The sequence below is a fragment of the Lucilia cuprina genome, chromosome 2, assembly GCF_022045245.1.
Source record: "Lucilia cuprina isolate Lc7/37 chromosome 2, ASM2204524v1, whole genome shotgun sequence".
NCBI classification, from domain to species: Eukaryota; Metazoa; Arthropoda; class Insecta; order Diptera; family Calliphoridae; genus Lucilia; species Lucilia cuprina.
Window position 1 is genome coordinate 23,106,428 of NC_060950.1, and position 11,115 is coordinate 23,117,542.

The window sequence follows — 11,115 nt, forward strand, 5'->3', positions numbered from 1 at the left end:
CTCATTTGACCCTAGCCCCCACTCCCCTTTAGCAAATGACTTGAAGGTCAAAATTAACTTATAATTACTTATAAAACGATTGAAATCTACATAAATGACTTTGTATTATACGTAAATTCATCTACCAAAATTTATAAGGATAGGCCCATATTTACCCCTTCTCGCCTATGAGCCCTATTGTAGAAAATCTCTTTTTTGTCAACAATAAGTAAAAATATTCCACAATAAAACAAATTAAATACTTTATTTAAAAAATCAAAATTTTAACATACTGACTGGCGTAGGGTATCATATGGTCGGCAAATTCCGACTATAAGTTCATACCTGTTTTTTTTTTGCACTTACGTGTTTGTCCAACATAACTTATTTTAGTTTTAAATTATATGCAATGTTGAAAACATTTCTAAAATAAAACTCCCTTACAGAATGAACTTTCACATTAACTTCATCAGACTTAAATCCGAAATTTTTACGTTAATCTGAAAGTTAGTAAAAACTCATGTAACTAACAAATTTTTTTTACGTAAAATATAAATTCCTATTAATTAGCCAGTGTTTTTACAAATTTACAAACAAATCTACAAATATGTAATGCTTTTTGTACATTTATTCGATTTTTTGAAAATCTCTACATACTTTCATTTTACATCTCACTTTTTATATGACCTATAAGTCCCAACAGTTTAAATGTAATCAATGTATCCATGTGTAAACTTTAACTTTCCTACAGACATCTAGCGGAAAATAAATAGTCACTTTAAATGTATACTGAACCACCCAAACGATAATAAACAATCAATATATGTATATGCATTAGGGTTTCCCCTTTATAAGAAGGATAAATCTGGTGTAAATGTTCCTAACTAAAATTATAGTTTAATTGTTTCTAATATAACTTTGATCAAAATTTTTGTCCTGGTGTCTGGATAAGAGGATAAAAAGTTTCTTTTTTGTAGTTTTATTGATTTTTCATATTTTTGTCGTAAGGAAATATAATAAATATTGGTTTTATTAGAAAGGTCTTTGAGAAATGTTTTCAATGATGAATTGAAAATGTTTGTGTAACAGCATAAATAATAGAAATTTTCTGATTTTTCGGAAAAGTTTTAGATTTTTTACATTTTAACACAGATTTTGCCGAAACTTAAACGTTTTAAAATTCAATCAAAGTCGAAATTAATTTTAATTTATATTCTTTGATCCAGCACACCAAATAAAGACGGCAGTACAAAAAATTTGAGAAACAATATCTTAGAATGAACTTAAATTAAATAACATAAATTTGATCAAAATTTAAAATTTTCGGTGGTAACATCAGCCACTTTCAATCTGCTTCCATCCTAATGTCCATACCTGCATATGGACTTTTATCTAATCGGATTAAAATTTTATGTTAGTCCGTAAGGGGTCACTAGTTTGGGACAGTCACCGTGATATGCTGGGTATACTTCATGCCATAAACAATTCTGGTAATCCTTTGTTATGTTTTTCAAATTTTTTTTATAATGTTGTAATAATTTTTATTACGTGACTGTATGCAATTTATCCACCAGTAGTCCACTACATATTTTGTAACAAAAAATTATGAAAACAAACCGCATTTATGCATGACAAGCAACTACTACAAATGTTTTGCAATTAATATTTAAACGCACAAAAATAGTAAACATTTTTATGAACAGATTTCCATAGAAAAGTTTTTACATTACAAATTACTTTATCGTCATAAATATTTAAAACCACTAAATTGGAAAATATAAACTTATGAATTTTAAAAAAAATATGTTGTCATAGAAAATGTTTTGGAATTTAACTATAAATATACTTACAAAACCACTTTATTTTCAATAACTACGACTTACCATTACTTTTAAGTACTTTTATAATGACTGACATATAATCAGATAAGTAAGTACTTTAATATGAGTTTTGCCATTTTATTGCATGGCGTGCTAGAAATTGTTTTTACACACACAGAAAGAAAATAGTTTTTTTTTTTGTAAAATTCATTATTGGACGGACAATAACCTAGAAAAAAACGTTACTTACCCGGTTAGCAGGCAAGTAATATTGGAAGTACTTACTTTTGGGGTTAATAACTAATTATTTTTGTTCGACTAGGTTTAACAATGAACTGGTTACAAATGAGCTTATCCGAATTTCCCGGGCTTAAACCTAGCTCTCTAGTTATTTTTTGTATTTTTAGTCTTTCCGCTGACTTATAAAGAATTTATTTTATAGTACTTTTTTGAATAATTTTTAATAAAGGTATAAGTCGACGTTTCAAAAAAAAAAAATCTCAAAATATCAACTATGATTCGAAATACAAACTTTGGATAGATGCTTTAGATAATTGAACTGATTCCCTAGATAATTGGCTACAAATCCTATTCAAACAAATTAAATAATGTTATTGATAACGAGCACTCATTACCAGGTAATGTATTAAATGACTACATTATCTGGATTACTTATTATTAAAATTTTAGGATCTTTTGCTGGGAAAATATCTGAACAGTGGTGTTTTGAGTGAGACAGTGAACTAATGTACAAGAAGTTTAGGTTCGTTATTTTTAAAACAAACATATTTAACTTCTTATTTGTAAATACTTATTTTAGTAGTGAATTTCATCACCGGTTTAAAATAATGAGTTAAAAAGATAATGAAAAGTAATAAAAGTGTTTTATTTTAGCTTTTTAACTCATTACTATTCAATATAAGTTTTTGCTGGGATAATGCGTTAGTTTGGAAAAATCTAATTGGAACATACTTATGTTAATTGCATTCAAACGTATAAGAATGATTTTAGCACATGTACACATACAGATATTGATATTAATATTTCCATAACTATATTAACATTTCCACAACTATATTTACTCTAAGGATATTGAAAAGTCTTTTATATATTTTATATTATATCAAGAGCATATATTTAAAAAGTGCCAAATCAACCTTTGGTCTAATTACATTTTTATAGGCAAACTTTTTCTTGTTCCCAATATCCAGTATTCAATTGAAACAAAAAAATAAAAAAGTTACAATATTTGTGCAATTTTTTCCTTGCTATTGGGAAAGTTACATTGGCACTTTTTCAATCTAGGCTCACTTTAAACAATCCCATTTTTACCATTAGTTGTTTGATGAAATTATGATACATATGTTAAAAGAAATTGAACATACTTACCTCCATATTTTTGGTGGTGAGTATAGAAACTAACATTATATACATAAATACTCACAGATGCTACTTTTAGCATAAAATTTATTTTACAGTTAAAAGCTTTGCAACTGTTATCCTTAACATAAGAAAGTTTCATTGGTGGTTGAATTGAATATTTAGTATTAAAGCTTTTTGTTGCAATAACTAAAGTTAAAGGAGTAAAAGCTTCTTTGCAATAGGGTATACAAGAATAATTCTATAATAAGTTATTCAAGTTAACAATCCTTAATAAATTTTAAAGCTTTTGATTGTTTACTATTATTACAACTTTATATTAACAGGATGTACTGAAATTAAATTTAATATATTCATTGACAATAATTGTGGTAAAACAAATATAATATGAATTTTAAAGTAATTTTCTTTTCAGTTCAAAACATATGCATAACACAATGTATAAGTGCAGTGTTTCCATTCTATGTAAATTAAGGTAGACCCAAAGTGTACTTTGCTGATGTTCTCACCAAAAATTAAAATTAAGTTCATTCCACGATATTATTTCTCAACAATTTTGTCTTGATGTTAATATTTGGTGAGCTGATCAAATTATATTTCTGGCAAATAAAACAAAATTTTGTATTATATGAAAGGCCTTTAGGAGGCGATTTCAATGATTTATCACAAGTTTATATAAAACTGCAAAATTATTTAAATGTTATAATTTTACGAAAAATTATTAGGTTTTTTTTAATTTTTACGTTTTTAATATAATTAAGTAATTGAAATCATAGTAGAAAAAATAAAGGTATAACCGTTCTCTCTTTTCGTAGCCGTATTAAACTTCTGACGTTTAAGCGATTTATTATTTTATATGCTACCGTATTTACTTTATAAATCCGAGTTTTTTGTTTACTTTTTATTTTTTCGATTTAAAAATATAAAATGGAAAATATTTTCCAAACTAAATTAAAATATTTATCAACATAAAATTCTAAAAGCAAAACAAATAATAAAAAGTTAAAATGTCATTGCGGACGGACATCGCTAGTTTCAAGTTTGCTTGTAAGTAGTGCGGGCCATTCTCTCTAAAAACATAATTTCATTACTTCATCTCGTGTCCAATTGCAGAAGTTTCTTATGAGTGATGTGTTCTGCTGATATTTTGTTTTAGTGCCAAGATGTGTCCGGTAAGATTGTTCACAGTTCTCACATTTCTCGGATGAACATATCTTGCGCTGTCAAACATGTCCAAGAAAGAAAATTATATGAATCTTCGAACGGCAGTAACGTTCTAAGATGTCTTCCTCTGTCATTTATTTATAAAAAATCAACGTAAACAACTGCAAGAGGTGTTATTTTGGGGTTTAATGACAATAAATCATGGTATTAAGATATAATTCAACAAGAACTTGTTAGGTTTAGTGTGGTCCGTTTATGAGCTGGACCGTTTTTATAAAAATATTGTTAGTGCATACAATTTTAACTGATTAATTTAAAGTTATACACATTTTTTATTTCTAATTTCCTAAATATGATTTCCCCTACTACATATGTGTGCAAAGTTTTTCTTTTATTGTTTACAAAAAATACATTTCAATAATTCTTATTTACGTCATTGAGAGAGAACGGAGTTACCTTGTTTCTTTATACCATGATTGAAATTATTGAATTACAAACTACATAAATTACATACACAATTATTTTACCGAAAATTTTCGAAATTCTTTATGTTTTGTATTTCATTTAAAATATTATTCCGCTATCTAAAATTGAAACATTTAAAGGAATATAAATAAATATTTACCACATTAAAAAAAACTAACTCCACTCCCAAAAAAATATATATAAACAAACAGAAATAGCTTACAAATAAATATGTATTTCAAATTTTTATATAAAATAATTTGCGGTTGAAAGTGGTCGAAACTATTCAAAACCGCTTAATACAAAAAGAAAACAATAACAATTTCAGTTTGGATTGTAGTATAATACGTAGTATATACGTTACTATAATATGTACTCTTAACAACTATAGATGAGGTTCCACACATTTATTTTAGCATTTTTATATCCTCCACCACTCTCAGTGGTGATAGAGGGTATATATAAGTTTAGTTTTTCCTCCAACACTCTTACTCTTGTCATTCCGTGTATAACACCAAGAAATATTCTCTGAGGTCCAACAAAGCTTTTCGGATCTTTAGCAAAGTCTAAGTCGATTAAGATATATCCGTTTGTCCATCTGTCTGCTCAACATGTTCTCGTTAGAACTAAGCAAAATAAATCATCTAAATCAATCGAAAATATTCACTGTTTGTCTTCACAGAAAACTTACGTATGTCAAATTTTAGTCCTATACTTTTAAACCTGTAATAATCTTTAAAGTCATTTCCTGAGGGGGCCTTATATGGGGGTAGGGTAGGACCGATCTTCATAAAATTAGGTAAATAGATTTTTGCTTACATCGAATTTCAGCACTAAACTCGATTTTTAAGTCAGTAATGAGAGTTAAAGTCATTCTTTGGAGAGGACCATATGTGAGAGATAGGGTCAATTATGGACCGATTCTCATAAAATTTGGTAGAAAGAATTTGCTTCATATAAGACATATTTATGTTGTATTTAATTGCTATACTCGCATTTTTATAGAATAGATATGAAATAGGTATGACAGTTAAACAACCTTACCTATAAGAAATATTATGAGCACAAAAGCCCTATTCGGGGGATAAATTTGTATAAGGGCTAAACGAAATAATGGAACGATTTCAACCATTTGCCATACGTCCATACGATTTCAACCATTCGCCATACGTCCTTGGGTCCAAAGAAGGACATGTGTCGAAATTATCTTCAAAATTGCGACATGTAGCGTTTTGCTTTATATGAACAGACGTACGGAAAGACGGACATAACTAAATCGACTCAGAAAGTGATTCAAAGCCATTCGGTTTACTGTTAGGTGGATGCCAGACTAATATTTTTGGATGTTACAAATATCAACACTAACGCATAATACCCTACCCACTATAGTGGTGTAGGATAAAACAAACCATAAATACATAAATAAAATATTTGTATAAAAATTTGCTGTTCCGTTTGGATCCTTTCATGCTTTTGCAAACAGATATACCTATTCCTAATCTTATTTAGCTTATAAACACAATTGTTAAAATAATATTTACACATTTGAGAAAACGAAAAACATTTTAGAATTATTGCTAAACAAGACAAGTATTACTTTAATTAGAATGTTGTTTTATGAAAACAACAAAATACAACAATAATTTTACTCAAGAAATTACAATAGTTTTAAAGGGTGTAACTGGTATTCACTTTTTAAGTAGCATTTGCCAAACCACATTCTTTATTTCAAAAGAATTTAATTGTGTTTGTACAACCAGTGGGATAACCAGTCTGAACTACAGGCAATTTGTTTGAAGAACAGTGTTGGAATTTAGGTTAAATGATGATTTAACAAAAATCTACATTACTAATATTTGCAACTTATTTTGGAGGCATTTAATAGAGTTTTAATTGTTTTCAAACATCTTAACGCAATTATTTTTCCAACACACCCCCCCCCCCCCATTTAAATGTTACCCGCTATAAATATGTATATACACAGTAAGTTTGTATATATTATGTATACTATGGCAAATTAAAAGTAATGTCAAGGGCTAAATTTATGTTTTAATGTACAACTAATTTGCCCTTTTAACTGTTCATGCTCATAAACACACGCAAATGCGTTTGTTACAAAAGTAACTACAAGGTTGTTAACAAAAAAAAAAAAACAAATATTTATGTACATTATTTAACTAAGAATCCGCCACCTTTATTTGAAGTGTTATTTTTTGCCTCCTTATAATTTCTAGAGAAACATAAGACCATAAGAGGCGTTTAATGAATAAATAATGACAATTACTACATGGGAAAGTTTAAAGGTTTTAATAATTAAATAAAGGTAATACGATGAGAAAATTTTTACATTGTTCATTTGTTTCTTAAGGATTTCTTATAGTAAAGTTTGTTGCTTGAAGTTGCCAAGAATAGTCCTTTGGTTATATATGTAAATATCTTTGTATACTCGTAAACATACATATGTATGTAAGTATATTCTATATAAGTACATAACTATATGCCAAAAAAAACGAATAGTAAGTAGAATTTAATCCATGAAAGTTCTGAAAAATACGCAAAGAAGTTGTGATTTTAACACCGTCTTGTCGAATTCACTACTTCTGAAGTCATTCTCAAGAAGTAATTTTTTGTTAATTTTTGGAAAATAATATTGTAGTATTATATAATAAGACTAATTTAACAAATCTTATATACCCATCATCAAATCGTTTGCGTAAAAGGAATACTGCTCTATTATCTCTTATTTCCCTCAGGGGGCCTTACAGAGAGTTAGCTAGAGACCAATAATCATCAAATTCGAAACTTTTGTATGTACTCATTTGTTTTTGAAGACGAATTTATATATACGAGGTAGGATGCAATTACGGACTGATCTTAAAAAAATATGTAGCGATTTTCGTCGGACTCAGCGTAAAATTTATTTTCTATGTTTAATTCAACAGAGATACTGTGGCTCGTAAAATACATAGTATGTTGCATTTTTCGCTATACTTCTCGCCTCGTAATAAGTGTTAGCGTAATTTTCTGAATAGGGCCTTATATGAGAGGGTGTATTTCCAATTACGTAACGACCCTCATACAATATAGTATAGGTATTTAGGCCTGTATATATATAGGGCCAATTATAAATCTCATAAATTCGGAAAGCAAAAATTTTAACTTCAATTTCGTCATTTTGTGGTCCAAAAAACATTTATTTCATAAGTTTTAGTCCAAATCAAAAACTTAAACACAATTGTGCCTAATTGATGCACCCAATTTAAGAATTGACTAAAACATGATAATTTTGTGAAACAAAAGTGTCACAAGTATAAATCAAAAATACTTGGTATAAAAATGAGACAAATTCATTTATTTAGTTTCATTATCAAAATCGTGCAGATGAAAAACGAAAAGATAATTGGACCTAATCGATTAAACTTTAATACGCATTTGCTTCCAAACCATAAGGTTAAGTTACGTGGGTTGCTCGCTAGTTAACGACTTCACTCGGAGGCCTTGTGACCCATTGTGATACCCTTATATAGCCAATTTCTTATATTATGAGTCACTTCCTTTCATAATTTCATTGATTATTTGCTTCTTGCGGTCCGTGTTCCATATAAAATTGATCATACTAGTGGTGCATCTCTAATACAGTCCAAATCATGAAAAATAGCTCTACCAAGATAGAGGTAGACGATTATTAGACATTTTCTGAACATTTTACAAACAACGTTGTAAGATCTGACAATCGTGTATCACGGCTTTAACTCTCCTCGTGTGAACAAATAATAATTGATTAAAACATAAAGAAATCTTTTATTTTCAAAGTGAATCAAAATGAGAATAAACTTTTTCTCATTTAAGTTCACCAAAATATGATAAGAATTTACTGTGTATAAATAATAAAAAAAAAAACACACAAAAAAAGGAAGAAAGAATACTTTGCTCAAGAAATGTATTTATGTATATACGTAATAAGTATGTATGGATGTAAGCTATATTTGAAAAAAAAAATAAAGCAATATTTGATATTTTTGTTACTTAAATCGGGAAATACTCAACACCATAACTATATATGTATGCACTTTGGCAATACACTTTAGATCATGAATTGTTCAAACAAAATAATATAAACTTGAATGTACTGTATTCATATGGATGTGTATAAGTGGATATATCTGCTATGATTGTGTGCGATTCAGCAACATTTTTATATATTTCTTTTCAATTTTATTTCATTTCTTTTTCGGTTATTGCAGCAAATATAATGCAACAACATACAAGTCACCAACTTGATTTATTGATGTCGATATCGTCAACTATGAAAGCAATCAATCGAAATTCAATTTTCTTTGGTGTTATAGTTATAGTTAATGCTTTTGTTGCAGTTGGTATTGGTGGTATTAGTGCTGAATGTAAAACGTGTATTTGTCACTTTAGTATTGTAGGAGCTGTTAAAAATAAAATACATTGTACTAAGCTGAATTCATTTTCTTGCTGATATTATTAATTAAATGTGTTTAATTGAAAATTTATTTCGTTAGATCACGAACAGCAGAAAAATAAATGTAATTTTAAGACTCAAAGACAATATTATCATATCCCTCCTACATCAACTTTAAATGTGTTTAATTGAAAATTTATTTCGTTAGATCACGAACAGCAGAAAAATAAATGTAATTTTAAGACTCAAAGACAATATTATCATATCCCTCCTTGCATGTGTCCGTCTGTCCTCGATCCTCTTGTTTGGTATTAAAAAATTATGTATACATAAATACTTCTGGAATACTACCATCACTACAGACCTATATATATTGTTATACATAAGTATATACAGAAAATCTATTTTGGTAAAAACTTTCAAAAGTACTAGGATATTTTCAAAAGAGCTAGTATTCTTTAAGTGATTGAATAATTTAAAATAAATAGAAATAAAGTTATATTTTCTGACCATATTGCAATACAAAAATATGTAATATTTATAAAAATAAAAATTGTTAATCTAAGCGTGTTTTTTTTCAAAAAGAATATTAGATTAAATTTATTTAATACCCGCATGACTTTTTAGCTGTATAAAAAATTCCAAATGAAAACGTATTTATTGTAAATTGCAGTAAGAGGAAACAATATTTACTTCTCATCAAATAAATGCTTAAAGAACTTTATTATTTTTTCTTTTTGTTCATCTAATGCAATAAAATATCAGTAGCTTTTTACAAACCACTTGACAGAATGTATTATTTTACAATATTGGTATGTACTAAAGAATTTTTTTATACATATAAATAAAACCAAAACGATGTACTTAATTCATCTGTTGTGCCGAATATATAATACCCTAATAAACTAGAACTCAATTAGAAATGAACTAGAACTTAACTAGAACAGAACTAGAACTGAACTAGAACTGAGCTAAAACTGAACTAGAACTGAACTAGAACTGAACTAGAACTGAACTAGAACTGAACTAGAACTGAACTAGAACTGAACTAGAACTGAACTAGAACTGAACTAGAACTGAACTAGAACTGAACTAGAACTGAACTAGAACTGAACTAGAACTGAACTAGAACTGAACTAGAACCGAACTAGAACTGAACTGGAACTGAACTAGAACTGAACTAGAACTGAACTAGAACTAGAACTGAACTTTTTCCGTTTGTCTCTCCGTAATCAAATTACGCATCGCAATTTTGAAGATAAATAAATGATCTTTTGTTATCCCAGGGAAAAAGCCTAATGAAAATGGTTAAGATCGGTCCATTATTTCACCAAGCCGACTTACAACTAAACCCCCGAAAAGGGCTTGTAAACCTATATAATATATAACTATAATTCCTTACTTGTTTGTATTAAAAATATAAATATATAACCAAACAGAATCTTCAATAGAACCAAACAGAATCTTCAATAGAAATTTCTAAAAAGACCTAAAATAAGCGCATGGTCATGAAATAAATAAATTATGAATATTAAAACTTAAATTAAAACTTATGTATATTTTTTAAGCATTTCATTTTGTATTTTATCTTAATACCAAAGGCCTATGAAGTTGAGGTACTTCTTTGAACTTTTAAATTATCGGGATTTTCCTGAGTTTATCTGCAGATGCTGTTACAAACGAAAGGACAAGTGAGAACATGATCGAATAAAATAAAACACAAATGGAATTTAAGTGAAAAAGTGAACAACATGCATTTTAAGAATGCAACACACACTTTCTTTCACATGCAATATTCAATTTCTTAACGACAAGTTGTGAAAAATAAAACTTACAATACCATTGAAAAGATACTTTTAGGTGCTATGCGAGTAGAAC